This window comes from Chrysochloris asiatica, unplaced genomic scaffold, assembly GCF_000296735.1.
Source record: "Chrysochloris asiatica unplaced genomic scaffold, ChrAsi1.0 scaffold00070, whole genome shotgun sequence".
Taxonomy (NCBI): domain Eukaryota; kingdom Metazoa; phylum Chordata; class Mammalia; order Afrosoricida; family Chrysochloridae; genus Chrysochloris; species Chrysochloris asiatica.
Genome location: NW_006408588.1, coordinates 3,714,770 through 3,728,107, shown reverse-complemented (window position 1 = coordinate 3,728,107; position 13,338 = coordinate 3,714,770). Strand labels below are relative to the sequence as shown.

General features: G+C 37.2%; 1 pseudogene; it reads left to right on the top strand.

The window, feature by feature from the left end:
• Positions 1–2,440: 2,440 nt before the first annotated feature.
• LOC102831109 lies at positions 2,441–3,099 on the top strand (annotated as a pseudogene).
• Positions 3,100–13,338: the final 10,239 nt, after the last annotated feature.

Here is a 13,338-nt window from a genome sequence, read left to right as displayed (position 1 = left end):
GACTGGTTTATAAAAGCAGCTGGTGGTATCAAACTACCAACCTTTCGATTAGCAGCTAAGCTGTTAAACACTCTACTATCAAAATTCTTTGACATACAAGATATTCTTTTTGAACAATTCAGTTTCACCTAAAATGCATTTGCCTTTTAATTCATCTAAGAATACAACATTTAATAACTCTTCTTTTCAAGACATACTAAATGGCGTCTTAAAAATCATATTTGAGTTCTACAATTTTGTCTCCTAGTGTTTACATTCTCAATTCTTAAATGGTGTGCTTGTGTGTGTGTGTGTTTTTAGTAAGTATGTTGTCTTATTATGAGAAGATAGAATTTTTAAATTCAGAGGTGGAAAAGAGTGTTTAAGAGAATTATGGTAAAATAGCTAGTATTTAGACCAACTTTTTCACAAGTAACAACTATAAAATCTGGATAAGCTATAAAAAGGTATTGGAAAATTACCAAAATCAGGCAGAATCTAGAATGAACATACTCACTTTGGGTTGTTGTTGTTGTTGTTAAGTGCTGTTGATTTGCCTCTCACTCATGACAACATAGTTTAGAGTTTCCAAAACTGTACATCTCTGTAGGAGCAAAAAGCTTCATCTTCCTCCCTTGAAGCAGCTGGTAGGTTGGAACCACAGCCTTTAGGTTTGCAGTCTAGTGCTTATTGTATAAAGCCACCACACTCCATCATTTATTTTGGGTAAGCTACTGAAATAGTGTAAGATGACTATTTTAAAAATATTTTTTGTGTTTTTGTTTGTTTTTTTCAGAAAAGCTTAGGTAGTACCACATGGAATAGCTAAAACTTGGGTAGAACCCCACCATTGTATGTTCCTAATAAACCAGAGCATAGCGTTTGACTTATCAACGATGTGAGCAGATAGAAAATGAAGTGAAATGCAGGAGAGGAGATACACATAAAGGGAAAAACCCTAATTTTAGTGTATAAACTCTGCCCAAGTTCCTGACTGGCCCCTAAACCATGAATACATGAAGCACACTCCAAGCAGCTCAATAGACTTAAAGAACTGAACGGTTGCTGTAAGTGTCACAAAGAGCAGGAAGACATAGCGGAGTTTAATTCTATATAGTTATCTTGCTAGTAAAAGTAAACAAAGCAAACAAAAAATGCTTTCAGAATGGAAAGCACTAGAACACAACCCTGAATGACTAGATGTATAATAAAGCACTTACTTTTGATTTATTATCAAAAACCAAAGGAAACAAACAGAATTAGACAATCTGAGAAATAAAATAAAAACAGTTTTATTTCAATTCCTTTCCTTTCTTCAAATTAGAAATGAAATCTTCTAATTTCAACAACTAATTCTTGCCTGTCATCTCAACATTTTCTCCTAACTATTTTCTCTAGTGTGTCCCTCTATCTTTTTCTCTTAATGTACTAGTATTTTTTCCTCAGCATTGCTAGGTTTTTCTATTCGGCATCTAAGTATGTTTGAGGAGTGCTTATAACGAAATTAAAGGGCCCTATTATTACCCATAGGTGACTCTGAACAAAGACCTGGAGATTTATTTCTGAAAAAAAAAAAAAAAATGTTGTTTTTAAGTGCTGTTTGTCAGTTTCAACTGATAGCAACACTTCATTGGGTTTCCTAGGAGCATCTGGTAAGTTTGAACCACTGACCTTCCAATTAAAACAACCTTGTGGTCTAGTGCTTATCCTACAGCATTACACCAAGTCATTGAAAACCAAGTCATGGAGCACTTCTACTTTGACACATGTGAGATTGTCATGAGTCAGAATAAATTTGATGGTTGTTCTGCCATCAATTACTTAATATGGTCCTTCTAGCCAAATTCTTTCATTCTGTAATGTATTGGAAATCCTAGCCTCTATGCCTGTAGTTATGGTCCATTGTGAGTGAGTTGTTAATAAGTCAGAAATTAAGGTAGGATTAGGGATTAACATGAGACTAAAGACCTGGTCATGATGCTGTGAGATAAATCACTGGACCACAACGTCAGTTTGAACCACAAGATTGGTGGCTGAAACTTTCCATTTGCCCTTTGGAAACACTATACAGGCTCATTCTGAGTTGGAATGGACTCTACAGCACTAAACAAAACAAAAATAAGGATGAAGGTGCAGAACATAGTGGCTCTATTTGATAAGCAAAGACTGTTAACCGCAAGGTTGACAGTTTGAGCCCACCAGTTGTTCTGGAGGAGAAAGATGAGACATTCTGCTCCATAAGGAATTATTATCTTGGAAATTCTATACAGGGTCACTGTGTGTCAGAACAAACTCAACGGCACTTAACAACAAGGCTCTGTAGGATAAACGCTGGGTTGCTCACCAATAGGTTGGTGACTGAAACCCACTTGCCAATCCTTGAAAATTCTACACAGGGTTTCTATCAGTTGGAATAGATTCAAGAGTACATAACAGCCAAAAACAACAGCACAAATTAAGGATGCCCTCTCCTTATGAGTGGGTGATCATCAATGAAGCTACTAGGAAGGTGGTTTTGAAGACCTCATCATCAATAAGACAGACTTGTTCCCAGAAGAGGACTTAGACCAATTAACAATGACCACTAGATCCATAAATGGACTAGGAAAAACTTTAGAAACACAAAGACCAAGAGTTGATCTTGCTAACATGTTAGATCTCATTGTCTTCGGCAGTCTATCCTGAATAAATAAGTTTACAGGAAAAGCTTCAACTTTTGTCAGCAGCCCAGACTCACCTGGGCCAGAACATTGTGATGGTCACATTTGAAGTTCCAGAAAACACAAAGGAATAAAATCTGAATGTGTTTGTTCATGACCTGCTATGGGAGAAGACTGTGGGGGAAAGAGCGGCTAGTGCTTAGAGATCATCCTCCTAAAGTAGGGTCTGGTGTCCCTCAGAGATAGATCCAACAAGTGATTGTCCAAGGAATACACAAACTCTATGATCTTCAGGAGATCCCCATGAGCTAGGAAAGCGATGCTGGGAGGACAAACAGATGGTTCTTTTATGGACAAGAATGTGGTTAAGGACATCCTGAAGCAACTATTCATGGCTACTGTGGTAGAAACAGAAAAGCAGCAGACATCACATTGCAAGGAAGGTACAGTTTGTCCTTGAAAACAGAAGTTTGTCTTATGGAAAGGATTGGACAATAAACAAAAGGAATATGGTTTCTGCAGGGCATGGGCATCCAAGCATCCATTTCTTTGCATTATTTCTGTTATGAATTCAGTGTCTTATTTGAGGTATTTACTTTATATACTACACCAAAGATTGAGTGCTGGTGTGGTGCTGCAGGTTAAAGCGCTGGACTGCAAGATCAGTGTGAACTGCAAGATCATCGGTTCAAGCTCACCAGCCACTTCTCTGGAAACCCTATACAGTGTTACTCTGAATTAGAACTGACTTGACACTTAACAATGACAACCTCCTTACTAGGGGAAGTGCCTCTAGTCCCCACCCTTAGTTGCCTTGAGGTAGGGTATGCATCTAATACATAGAAATGTTTTGGCAAACTTCACTCCTTTATTTTGGACCCTACAACTGGCTCATTTCCATTTTACCTCCACTTTGTGGAACTTGTGACCTGCCACCCAACCTGATTGATCAGCTTTCTCAGCCTTGTGTTAATCAATAGCCTGCCATGTACTTCTTTCAAGAAAATGTTTATTCTTCTGGTAGTGCATGTTACTTTCAATGTTCTTTGCCAACACCACAATTCAAATGCATCATGTCTTCTCCGGTCCTCTTTATTCACTCTTCAGCCTTCACATAGGTATGTTTTTGTTGATAAGTGCCAATTAGGCAGTTCCGATTCATTGTGACCCTGAGTAGGGTTTTTAAGGAGTGACTGGTCGGTTTGAACTGCTAACCTTATTGTTGTGTTGTAGTCAAGTGCCCTCGAGTTAGTTCTGACCCATAGCAACCCTGTATAGGGTTTCTGAGGAGTGAATGAGGAGTCTTGTGGTTCAAAGTAACTTTGCTGCCCAGTGCATTAGCCTACATGCCATACCAGGACTCTGACCGTATGGTTGTTGTTGTTGTGAAGTGCTATCCAGTCAGTTCCGACCCATAGTGACCCTTTATAGGGTTTCCGAGGAGCAGCTGGTGAGTTTAAACCATCTACCTTGCAGTTCAAACAGCTTTGAAGTCTGATGAATTAACCCACAGTGCCACACCAGGATTCTGACCTTGTGGTTAGCAGTCCAGTAATTATCCTATAGTGCCAATTCAGGACTCCATGTGCATGAGGCAATTGAAAATACCATGGTTTGGGTCAGGTGTACCTTAGTCCTCAAAGTGGCATCTTTGCTCTCTAACACTTAAAAGAGGTCTATGAAGCAGATTTGCCCAATGCAAAATTATTTGACTTCTTGATTGCTGCTTTGATTGTGGATTCAAGTAAAATGAAATCTTTAAAAACATCATTATTTTCTCCATTTATCATACTGTTGTTTCTTTCATTTGATTTAGCTATTCTACATCAAGACCAATCCTGAGTTTCTTCTGATACCCAGCTTGGTCTTTTTTTCATTCCTGTCTCTTTAATGACCTTTGGTTTCATCCGTGCATAATATTCTTGATGTCCTCCCACAATATCTCTGGACTTTGATCATTAATGTTAAATGCATCAAATCTATTTTTGAGATGGTCTCTAAAGTCAGGTGGGATATGCTCAAGGTCCTTGTGTGGCACTGAGGATTAATATGCTGAACTGCAAAGTCATTTTGAACTGCAAGATGAGTGGTTCAAGTTCACCAGCTGCTCCTTGGAAACCCTATACAGGGTCACTGTGGGTTGGAACCGACTCAGTGGCACTAAAGAACAACAACAACAAATGGTTGAGGTTGTACTTTGGCATTAGTCCATTTGCTTTAGTTTTCTTCAGCTTCAGCTTAAACTTACATGTGAGCATTGATGGTCTATTCCACTTTCAACTCCAGGCCTATTTTTAACAGGTAATACTGCACTTCTTCATCATCTTTTCCTACAGAAAAAGTCAATTTGATTTTTGTGTATTTCTTTTGATGAAGTCCACATGCATTGTTGCTATTTATATTGTTGAAAATGATATTTAATGAATGAATTTTTGGGCTTGCAAAATTCTATCATGCCATCCCCAGCATTATTTCTGTCACCAAGGTATATTTTCCAACTAAGGATCCCCCTCCCCTTTGTTTCCAACTTTTGCAATTCAATCACCAGTAATTATCAATGTATGTTGATTGCATATTTGATCAGTTTGAGACTGAAGAAGCTGTGAGAATTCTTCAGTTTCTTCATTACCAGCTGTGGTGTTTGGTGCAATAATTTGCATAATTGTTTATTGACAGACCACTTTTGTAGGGGTATAGTTATTATCCTATTACAAATAGCATTGAACAATTCTTTTTGACAATGTATACAACACCATTCCTCTTCAATTTCGCATGGCAAAGATAGTAAATTTTATGGTTGTCTGACTCAAAATGGTCAATACCTGCCTATTTCAGCTCAGTAATAACTAGGATATCAATCTTTATGCATTCCATTTCACTTTAAACAAACTCCTATTTTCTTAGATTCGTATGTTGTACACTCCATGTTCAAATTAACTTTGGGTGTTTGCAGCTGTTTATTCTCATTTTGAGTCATCACCCTTTGGCAAATGATGGTCCTGAAAGCTTTGCTCAATCTATGTCATTATTGTTATATGCCATCATGTCAGTTCCAACTCATAGTGACCGTATATAGGGTTTCTGAGGAGCTGCTGGTGGGTTATGGTGGACTCTGTTTTGAGGAGACTACTCTTCCTTTGTCATATTCTGAATGCCTTCCAAATTGAAGGGCTTACCTTCTGGCACTGTAACTGATAATGTTTCACTGCTAGTCATCTGGTTTTCAGAGGCTCATCTCTCAGAAGTGGACTGCCTATTTTTCCTTCTTAGTCTGGAAGTTCTGCTGAAGCCTGCCCACCATGGGGCATTTGAGACATCTGTGGCATAGCTTTCCACATCACAGCAGCATGCAGCAACCATGGTAGGAGAGATGTGCAGAAGTGTAGGAGAAACATAGCTAAATTCCTTGAAATGTCACTTTGCTTTCAATGTCTGCACTTTTCTCCTCACACAATTTCAATCTAGCTTTAATCAGCAATACTATGTTAATCTTTTCTAATTAAGGAATACGTGACCTTATTCCTTTAATCTATTTCTATCTTTAATTATTTTGTAAACAGACCAGTTTATGTTATTAATTTCCATAAAAACCATGCTTGACTCTCAGTTGATTTAGATATATTGTAAATCCTCTTCATTTTATACAAGACCTCAGCTTTTCCTGTGAAGTCCTCAAATATGCCACAATCTCTCAGATCTTGATTTTTCCATTAATTATACTGACTTTCTGCTAGTGTTTTAGTTAAATGTCTTATGACAGTGTTGTTGTTAGGCGTCACCAAGTTGGTTCTGACTCATAGAGACCAGGATAATAATAGCACAAAATACTGGACAGTCCTGTCCTGTCCTAACAATTGTTATTCATGAACCCATTGTTGTTGCCACTGCATCAGTCCCTCTCATTGTGAATCTTCTTCTTTTTTTTTTTTTTTACTGAGGATCAGCTTAGGCACTACTGACTTTAGTATGGATCTAAGTAATTTGTTGGTTTGAAGTAGGATGGAACCAATTGGAATAATAACTAACTAGACATATTCTTCTCAAAGAAAATGGCAGAATCAGAAGAAAGTAATTGATAACATACACTGCATGCCTTGGTACAGAAGCAGTAAAATGTCCATTATATTTCATTGATCAGAGAAAGATACATAATCAAGCTCAAAGTCATTACAGCGGATATATGCTCTGCCTATTCAACTGGAAAATACTACAAGCTTACATAGTAAAGGATTTGGATATAATTCCTTTAATATAACATGCTGGTAGTGACTTGGGAATGATAATCCAGTCTGCTCCCATAGCATTGAGTTTCCAGCCTTCCTACTCAGTATTATTTTTCTTTTTAAATATACTCCAGCCTTTTTTTCTTATGTATAGTCTTTTCTCTCTACCCTCAATTCAGTAGGGTAAATCCAGGAGGTTCAATTCATGTACTTTTGTATATAATAACACTCATCACTCTGTCTATTATCTTTTAAAAAACAAACAAACAATTATCTTCACTTATTCAAATATTTACTTAATACTCTAAGTCTTCATATTATATTTCCAGGATTATGTATCTGAACTAGCACATGATTTGTATTTGAAAAGTGTTTCTTAAAAAATTGTTGTTAAATGCCCTCAAGTTGGGTCCAATTCATAATGACCCTCTTTTTTATAGGATTTTTTGAGACATGGGTACAGAGTTTGAACTTCTGATTTAATCAGTCTTGTGATTCAGTGCTTATCCTACAGTGCCACACTTATTAAATGAATTAATGACTCATTACCCAAAACAGGCATAAGATAGCAAATAGATATTGAAGTAATGTGTCATATAAAAACTATGTGTACTTACACTATATTTAAAATACTGCCAATTTATTATAAAGTATTTTTTCTTGGATTTGCATAAAATAGATTTTCATTAAATCATTGCAACTAGATTTTGTTTTTGTTTTGTTTTGTTTTTCCCCATTAATGGTGCTACTTGTAGAATGCAAGACTAGGAGGGTGGGACTAATGAAATCATAGATTATTATATTTTGATTTTTTGAAATTGCCTTATGTGTTGTGTTTTCTATTCATTACAAATACAAATATTTAATGCACATATTTTAAACAAACCTAGGAAAAAGGTGTATTTTTATTTCCAGCTTATTTTTACATGCCATCAAGTCGGTTCCAACTCACGACAATCCTGTATAAGGTTTCTAAGTAGCAGCTGGTGGGTTTGAACTTCTGGTCTTGCAGTAAGCTGTCCAGCATTTACCCTGTTGTTGTTAGTGCCGTTGAATCAGTTCTGACCTATAGCAACCCTGTATAGGGCTTCTGAGGAACAGCTGGTAAGCTTGAACCACCGACTTTGTGGTTAGAACCGACTTTGCAGTCCAACACATTTACCCACAGTGCCACACTAGGGCTCCATACACCCTACAATGCTACATATTTAGAAGGTTAACTACTTTTTCCAAAGACATTAAACTATTAATGGTAGAGCCAAGATGAAAACAAAGATGAGGATTAAACATTATGATATAAAAAAGGAAATTCTAAATAAACACAAAATCTTAGTCTTGAAACAGTAAGGCTAAGTGTATAATTGTCTTATTGTATCTACAATTATCTTCCCCTTAACTTCTCTAAAATTCATGAATATTGTTTTCAACTGCAATGTTAATACCTGTAGTAAAGAGGTTTCTTGTTTAATTATTGTTAAGAAGATAACTACTTATACTCTTTTATTCATTTTGATCCTTTGAAACGGCCTCAGCGCAAGCATATTTTTGGCAATTACTGTCATCTGGAATAAGTTTTTATCTTTCTTTTCCAATTGGCCTTTTAACTAGTCCTCATTACTCACCACCAAGCAAGATGTCTTCCTCTTGTTAACACTTTTTATCACCATTCTCTTTCAACTGTGATTTAGTTTCAGTATATGCTACATATTTTGGCAAAGCAGTTCCTTTGATTTGTCTACTTAAATCATATCATGAGACAGATGGGAGAGACTTCCAAAAAAGCAGTCCTAAATATCTTGGGCTAGTTCCCAAAGTCTAATGCACCCAAAACTTCCATTAATTAGCACATATGCAAGGTGGATTCTCTTTGTCTAAGACATGAAAATGTTCTTTACAGTAGGACTTGATAAAGATTAGACCTACTTTCTGTTTTTCAGCCAATCTGTAGACTTGAAATATGCATGTAAAAATACAAGGCTAAGTCAGAAAGCACTGCTTCATGTTCATAGTAACATTTATTGAACAAAAATATCAAAATATGAAGCTGCTTTTTATTGATATCTCCTCCATCGAGGTCAATACATTTCTAAAGGTGGTGTTTCCATCTCCCTGGCCCTTTGCTGAAGATTTCTGTGCTCTTTGATTTACAACATGTCAAAATAGTGGCTTTCATATTTTGCAGGGATGCAAATCATGTTACTTTGAAATGTTTTGCATTGGGGAAGCAAAATTAAGTCTGAAGGGAGAAGATCAGGTCTGTAGGGTGGTGGTGGCTGTGTGCTGTCATGGAGCCATTTCTGACCCATAGCGACCCTGTACAGGGTGTCCGAGGCTGTAAATCTTTATGGGAACAGAAAGCCTCATCTTTCTCCCATGGAACAGCTGGTAGTTTTGAACTGCTGACCTTGCGGTTCGCAGCCAGATTCATAACCACTACGCTACCAGAGGTCTGTAGGGTAGAAGGGGTAAGTTAGTTTAGGAGATCCCTTGCCACCCTCTAAAAATTAGCAAGTGCATTGTCGTGTTGGAGAATGAAAATCCGTGGTAAAATTTTCCTGGCTTTTTCCTGACTAATGTAGTGTTCACTTTTCTTAAAACTTCTTACTAATAAGCCCCCAGGACCATCTGTGTTTTTGAGAAAATATATCAAGATTACCTATTTGGCATTCTAACATGTTTTGTTTTGAATGAACCCATTCATGTATGAACTGGAATCCTAGTAGCAATACTTTTGGACTTACCTCATACATAATATATTAACTAAATTTAGGCTATGCTTTATATTACAGGCCCTATGCTAAATACTGAGGATACAGCAGTCTGCAAAAAAGATGAATATTCTTGCTTGGGGACATTGTATTTTTTAAGCAGACAATATAGAATAAATATAATAAATGATTCAGTAATATACATAAAGTGTTATAAATGCTTTGAAAGAAAAAAAAAACTGGTTAAGGTGGATGGGAAATATGATCGGAAATACTGAGAAATATGTGGCTAGCTCTCAAGCCCATTTTAGTACACAATGGACACTTGTCTATATGAAGAAATATGCATATGGCTAGGATAAAGGATATGCATATTTCTTCATTTAGACAAGTGTCCATTATGTATTAATGGACAGATAAAAGAAAGGAGCTCTGGTAGTGTAGTGATTATAAATAGGCCTATGAACCTCAGGGACAGCAGTTTGAAACTACCAGTTGTTCTGCTGGAGAAGCATGAGGCTTTTTGCTTCCGTAAAGATTTACAGCCTCGGAAACGCTGTACAGGGTCACTGTGAGTCAGAACCGACTCCACGGCACATAACAATAACAACAAGGATAAAGGAAATGAAGGATTCTTGTGATATCTTCCTGCCAAATCTCTCCCCGCAGCCAAATCTCTCCCCCCAGTTACCATATACTCCTCTCCTAAAACACATTATGATATAATGGAAATCTAGGGGGTAGTGTAGTGGATTATGAACTGGGTTGCTAACTGCAAGATCATTAGTTCAAATCTACTGCTTGCTCATGGGAGAAAGATGAGACTTTCTGCCCTGGTAAATATTTACAGCCTGGGAATCCTGTACAAGATCGTTGAGTTGGAACTGATTCAATGGCAAACAACCACGACCAACTAGCAGTGAAGCAATGACATTAGACAAATAATTGTAATATGCATAGTTACCAAGTACACCTCTATTCTGAAGCGGAATCTATTTTGTTGGCAATCAGATTATTCTCCTGAGATATCTTGCTCATGAGGGTCTTAGGCAGGTTTAAAAGACAAAACAAAAACCTTGTAGTAGGAACAGCTTACCAGCTGTTTGTATTCAAGAAACAATGAATGAAAGAAAGTGGCAATGAAGCATACAACATGGGGCTGATAGAAAGTAAGCTTAGAAATTTAATTGCGGATGATTTTAGAGGTCTTAGTAAGGTTTTGAATTTTGCTGACTAGAGTCTTGGTGTGGCACTGTGGGCTACTGTGCTGGACTACAAAGTCGTTTGAACTACAAGGTCGGTGGTTCAAATTCACCAGTCACTCCTTTGAAACCCTATACAGAGTTGTTATGGGTCAGAACCAACTCGACAGCACTTATCAATAACACCAACGTAGTCCCCAAAAGAGCTTGAAGTAGAATAGTAACATATTTTTCTTTGGGGACAACTACAAGAGAGCATAAGAAAATTCATGGAAATTTTTCATTAATTTTTAAATACATTTGCCATGAAATTTTTGATTTAGGAAGCTACAGAATTAATCCACATTTAGGAAGCTACAGAATTAAACCACATAAGTGATGACAGGGGTTTGTATTGGGTTGGCAACGGTGGAAGTAGTGAAAATCTGAATGCTTGAAAGGAAGGAATCAAAGGAAAAAGGCAACAAAATCTAATGACAAATTGAATGTGTGGTGTGAGAAAATAAGAGGGGTGATTTCAAGATTTTTTGAACAAAAGCAATCTAAGACAAAAACTTTAAAAGAATTTAATTATGTGTTCCTGGAATGGAGATATTGCAGCACAATCTTAGTAATGTTTCATGCGTTAGTGAGCTCACACACAAAAACAAAAACCTTGTAGATGAGGTAGTCAACACTCAGTCTTATGAGACAGGTAAGATGTAGATAGAAAAGAACAGTGGAAAATATTCCCAGTGATCTAAATGCCACAATCATGAAAACTCAGACAAATACATCCATACATTTCACATTTTACAATTGCTGCCAAGACATGTCTGACTCATGGCAAGCCTATATAAACTCCAGTAGCATAGTGGTTGCGAATTGGGCTGTGAACCACAGGGTCAGCAGTTCAAAACTACCAGCTGCTCCGCGGGAAAAAGATGAGGCATTCTGTTCCCATAAAGATTTACAGCCTCGGAAACCCTGTTCAGGGTTGCTATGGGTCGGAACCGACTCTTTGGCACTTAACAATAGAGATTTAGGATTTAAATGGATGCTACTTTTCATAAGTAGATTGCCAGACCTTTCTTCAGACATTCATATGGTTGGAATCAAACCATCAGTTTTTCTCTTAATGGTAGTAGTGGTGGTTGTGTGGCAGGGAGTCATACAACAATGAATAGAGTTTCCAAGGCTATAAATCTTTTTTTTTTTTTTTTAACTAATAAAATGGTTTGTTTTCATTGTGTTGAAGTAGAATGGAAAAGACTTGAGTAAATCCAAATACAATCCCTTAGGCTGCCTAACCTCACTGCTTGCATTTTACAATAATCTATAGCTATTTCTATGTTGTATAATAATTAAATAAAAGGAATTGTCTAAATTCATGAAGAATAAGAATCAGATAAGCACAAAGCTAGTTCCTATGAGGTCGAAGTTGAAATACCTGTGCTCTCCACTTTCACCGATTCTGACACCAGAAGTCTACCCCACAGTGTTTTCTACTAGTCTCCTGGATTTGAAAATGCGTTGCACGTAGAACTCAGTTATGTGGTTTATTAGGGAAGTAACAGGCTATTACATGGGATCTGGATCAACTTGGAAGTAACATGTACAATTTGGGATTAGGATTAGAAAGCACACAGGCAAATTCTGAATGGGTACCTCAAGTGTAAATCCCTCTCTTCTTCCTTGTAAGATAGCTTCCGACCAGGGTAGCTCTCTGAGCTGTTCTCTGCTGTCAGGCTTGTCTGCTATCTTGCCACTCTGTCATTGGTCTCTGTGCTGTCGGCCTTTACACCATTATTTGGGTGAGTCACTATACTCATAACCAGTATAGAAGCTATATAGCTTCTATACTCATAACCAGTATAGTAACTATACTCATAACCAGTATAGAAGCTCACTCAGCTCTCTAAGCTAGTACTCTCATAGCAAGCAGCTGCTTTTTGCTGTCTGCTGTTGGGTTTTTTTCCCTAAAAGGTTTTATTTTGAATTAAGTGAAAGTTTACATTGTAGAAAATTGGTTTTGAACTCAACCAATAGTATTGTGTTTCATTGCTTTGACTAAAATCCCCTCCACGCACAATTGGTTAATAGTATTTACCTGCATTCCCTCTTGTTTTTTGATGTACACAAAAACAGGCAGGAATATATAATCACTTAAACAATCAAAGGGCACATTTTGAAAGCCATCCTCGTGTCCACCAGCATACAGCCTTTCTCTTTCCATGAGTCTAGAATCTTCAGCTGCTCTATTTCTCCGTGTCATCACCTTTGCCTCCATCTCTGGTGTCACTGCTTCTCTGGTTAGGATCCCATGTTTTACTATTTCTCTTCCCTTTTGATGGTCCTTCCTAGCAAACTCTGTTTCTGGAATGCAAGATCAACTACTCCTCGCTTTTTGTTATATAACTTCTACCTTTGGCTGTAAATCTTTATTGGAACAGAAACCCTCATCTTTCTCCCTCAAAGCAACTAGTTGACTAAATTTGCTGATTTTGGGATTAGCAGCCCAGTTTGTAATCCACTATGTTACTAGGGTGCCTTTTTCAGTTAGTAGATAAATGTTTAACCATCTGTT